At 35.6% G+C, this 4808-nt stretch overlaps 1 pseudogene; it reads left to right on the top strand.

The window, feature by feature from the left end:
• The first annotated feature begins 450 nt into the window (after positions 1-450).
• Positions 451-3161, top strand: LOC137647852 (uncharacterized; annotated as a pseudogene).
• Positions 3162-4808: the final 1647 nt, after the last annotated feature.

Raw genomic sequence — 4808 nt, 5'->3', positions numbered from 1 at the left:
TGCATGTATTATATTTGGCTTTTTTTTTTGTTTGCATGTTGATTTTGTGACTACGGGCCATATGAAACAAGCATCAGAACTCTAATAAAATAGAAAATATTAGGGGGAATAAGGGTGCGTACCTACTGGACAAGAGCAAGACACACATGCCCAATATGTACTAAAAAAATAATAATGCCTGCAAGGGAGTCCTAAGCCACAAAACACAACAATCCAAAACTATCTCTACAGCTAGAGAGACTATGGGCCAATGTTCCATGAAAACCATGGGAGTAAAATCCAAGTCAATCTACCCCATGACCGGTCCAAATTGTACGCAGTGTGTGATGTCCTATATGTACGGGTGTACATATAGGGCACCACACACTGCGTACCTATTGGTCATCTGACTTTTTAATCATAAAAGACATTAATTTCTTTTTTCTTTTTCTTCAGATAGAATAATACATTATGGGTAAACTAAGCATAGATAAAACCAATGTGACTAAACCAAGTCAAAATCAGAAAATGAAAAGGAAGTTGGTACAAAAGAAATATGATCCGGCTATAATTGCAGATGCTTTAAATGATATAAACAAGTAAGTTAAGTAGAAAACATTATTGTAGCCCCTTTGATTTACTTAAATAAAGTTATATAATTCAATAATTACTACTGTAGTGCTCTTTTCAAGAATATGTTACTTCTTTGTTTTTGTTTTTATGGGTAACTTAACAGCATTTGCTTTATGCGGGTAACGTAATTAATTTAGTTTTAAACTTAATCACTACCTTACAATTGATAAATGGCTGGTTGTCTTTCATCCTGCAGTTTGGGTATGTCTATCAGATCTGCAGCAAAGAAATATGACATTGCTGAGTCTACCCTTCGACACAAAAAAACTGGTCGCCGTGGAATGAGCACAATAAGAGGACCTAAAACCCTTTTGACAAATGCAGAGGAGGAAGTGCTTGTGAATTACATCAAGCAAGCCTGCAAACGAGCACATCCTGTAACAAAACGAAATGTCTTGGCAACAGTGACTGCTATTCTGAGCGAGGAACTGGAACTGGGTGTAGCAAGACAAGTGGCCTCCTTCATTTCACGGAGAACCAAAGGAAAAATGGTGGAGGCTATTTAAAAAAAGACATCCTTGACTGACATATAGAACACCAGGAGACCATATCTTCAGCACGAAAGAACATATCTAAAGCTGTAATACATCAGTGGTTCCAAAATGCACTGGATTATTTTAAAGAACTTAATGTCATGGATGCCCTAGAGGACCCCGCAAGAAATTTTAACATTGATGAAAGTGGGTTTTCTTTGTCTCCAAAACAAGGAAAAGTGATTGCAGAAAAGGGGAGAAGAAAGGTAGTTTATGAAGAATCATCATTATTCAGAAAACTAACATTACTGTTGAAGGCATGGTGTGTGCTAATGGCCAAATACCCCCTTGTATGATCATATATCCAAGGAAAAGAATCAGTCCAAATATGTCAGAGCAGTTTCCAATTACTCCAGACTTAATCATTGGTAAGAGTGAAAAGGGATACATAACTCATGAGACTCTATATGAATTCCTTTGCAATGGGTTTTAATGATTGGCTAATTGACAATAATGTTACTAGACCTGTAATAGTCTGGACAGATTGGCACGAAAGTAGAAATAATTACCATTTAGCCTAAACACTTAATGAACTAGGAATCATCCTTCATGGTTTACCACCCAACACCACACACTTCATGCAGCCATTAGATGTTGCTGTTTCGGTCCTTTGAAAAAAGGATGGGCCAAGGAAAGTAAAGAAATGGAGAAATCACACACAATGATGAAATAATATCCCCAAGTTAATTTTGCCAAAATTTTTTACCCTGTGTACCAAAGGTATGTCACTCCAGAAAATATAAAGGCAGGATTTAGGAAATGTGGCCTGGTGCCCTTTGATCCTAATGCCCCTGACTACACTAAGGTGGAGGCTGCTGCATCTCAAAGAGAGCATGTTTCAACAGTTTATGAAAGGAATAGACCAAGGAGGTTTCAAGGAGGTCTCATATCAGACTATACCTCCATTTATAGTAAATCGAGGATGTCAAACAACCACTGAAACATGTGTGACAACAAGGGAAGAAAGGGAACACATGTATAAGATGAAAGGTTCACTATGTGATTTAGTACTGCATTACAAAGGCTATGGGAACATATTACAGCATTATTTAAGTGTACCCTTCACTGCTACCTCTCCAAAAATGGAGTTTCAAAAAGACCAGCTAGAACACCTAAATGAAGGTTCCAGTCAAACACTGACTACTCCCTCCCCCCAAAGATCTAACAACAAACCATCGACAATAAGTCCAGCAATGATGACGCATAAATTCTTCCCAGAGAGGAAACCAGGTAAAGGGCCAAAGGTGATAAGAAATGTGATGGACAGAGTGTATTCCATATCATCACTGAAAATGGTTGAGGAATTTAAAAAAATAAAAGACGCAAAAGAAAAGAAAGAATCGTGCAAAAAAAACAATGAAACCAATAGGCAGGAAAGGTTCAAGAACACAAAGAAATAAGAAAAAAGTACAAACAGATAGTACAGATGATGAAGAGAGAGAACCACCAAAGTCAGCAAGTTAGATTCTCTAACAAAGCAAAAGAGGAAACGAGTAGAAAAAATTACAAGTGATGAAGATGCTATGCTTGAAGACGAAGGACTCACTGGGGATAGTAAAGCAGAAGCAGGCCCTTCCTATGCTAGTAAAGCAAGTGATTCATCAAATGATGAAGTCATGAGTTTGCATGATAGTTCAGATGAGAGCTTAGATTATGGAAGCGACAAATTTGCTTTTGGCATTACCCTTGAGGAACCTAAAGTAGATTCTTGGGTTGGAGTGAAAGTAGAGAAAGTAGTTTTCATCTATCAAAGGTAGAAAGATGACCCCCGTTTAAGGTCTACATTGCCAGAGTCTTAAAGGTCGATGAAGGTGGATATGAAGTGTCATTTCTGAAAGAAAAAAGTGATGGCCTTCTACATAATGCCAGAAATTGAAGTGTCCTATCCACATCATCGAGATGAGATAGTTGTTCTAGAAAACCCAGAACAAGTATATAGAAATCGTGTATATGGATTTTCATTTCCATTTTAATATAAAAACAATACTCATCTCACACCTAGCACAACTAAAATGAAAATATTGTAACAGATATTTTAGTTCATTTTCAAACTGTCCAAAGAATTTCAGTCATAAAGTGTATTTTTTTCTAATGAAGGTACTAGTATAAATACTGTTTTTTTTTCTATTGTATTTAGGTAGTTAATATATCACATTGAATCCCATGGGAAGTGGCAAAGAGTTTCCAGGTCAAACAATTTATTATTTGTTTTACTATCAATAACTATGCAAATATTTTTCTTAATATTCATTAAGAATATTCCAGTAAAATAGCAGTTTGCCTAATTTTTTCTTTTATACTCGCTTTTGTTTGTGTGAACACTGTATCTCATGTATTTATTAAGTGTAGAACTGTACACTCAATATAGATGTGATACTTCAAAGAACAGGATATCAAAATACCGAGTTTTGTTGAAAATAATTAATACAATTTTTCTTTTTTCTTTTTTACTCAGTACTCGCAACATTTTTCATTTGTATATGCCTTCCCCTACGTATACCATGTCAAGTATATCTCTTTTGTATTGTGCATTGATGTTACTCAACTTATAAAGCTATTTTACAAGGTGGAAACATGATGTCAAACACATATTTTGCTTTTTTATTACTATTTCCCATAAATTCCACATGGGAAGCTGTGATAATGCAATTGAAACTCTTTGAATCATAAATGAGCAAATAAAGCAATGAATGAGGTCTAACATATTCAAAAGGAGACTTGTGTAGCTTTAGGAACTTCAGAGTTATGAGTGAAAGAGTACCTAATGGACAGGGGAGAGTACATATTGGGCATGCCTGAATAATAAAGTACGCATCAAATTTTAGTGACCATTTTCTCAGCATGGCTTTACAATATCTACAATTTCTTTACATAACATGAAAACTACAACCATTTCTTAATAACCTGTACAAATATCATATTCATTGTGCTCATTGTAAGGCAGACATAGCCTCTAGAGTAAAAAAACTCTATGATTTTGTGCGTACCTATTGGTACGCTTACCCCCTAAGTGAATTATTCTATGAACAAATTTACTCCACCATCAAAATTAACCATTCAACGCATACCGAAATAAACGTTTGCCTGTGGCTTTTCCATTGCAGATATCAACCTGAAAATTGGTATAGACAAAGTAAATATCCATCTTATAAATCGTTGAAAATTTTATATAGATATGTAAAATATCTTCGAGTAATTTACGGCGCTGCCTAAATTCGGCTTAACGCATACAGTATAAAAAAAAGCTACTGTGACTTTTCAATGGCAAGTGTCAATACGAAAATTAGTATGAATGTATTTCACATAACACGCATCAAACATTGTAAAAATCATTTGGATATCTGTAAAACTCTTGGAGTAGTTTGCGGCTCCTCACTGATTTTTCAGCTAAAAAATCGTCACTTTTAAACAAAAGGGTCAACCAGGGAATGCCTACGGCAGGTATGAACATGGAAATCGGCAGGAACAAAGGTTATATAAACAGTACATCTAAATGATCCCGTAAAATTTCATTTGAATATATTTATTGGTATAGGAGTGATTGACTCCGCTGCCGAAAATATTAGCTGTTCCCCCAGCCCACACGGTTATAATAATAAAAGGTAATGACCAGGCTGTGTTGGTTGACTAGACAATGAGTTAGGTGATATTCGTTCGCGAAAA

Source organism: Palaemon carinicauda, chromosome 10 (assembly GCF_036898095.1).
Source record: "Palaemon carinicauda isolate YSFRI2023 chromosome 10, ASM3689809v2, whole genome shotgun sequence".
Taxonomy (NCBI): Eukaryota; Metazoa; Arthropoda; class Malacostraca; order Decapoda; family Palaemonidae; genus Palaemon; species Palaemon carinicauda.
The sequence above is the reverse complement of the archived record's forward strand: the minus strand, read 5'-3'. Positions and strand labels throughout refer to the sequence as shown.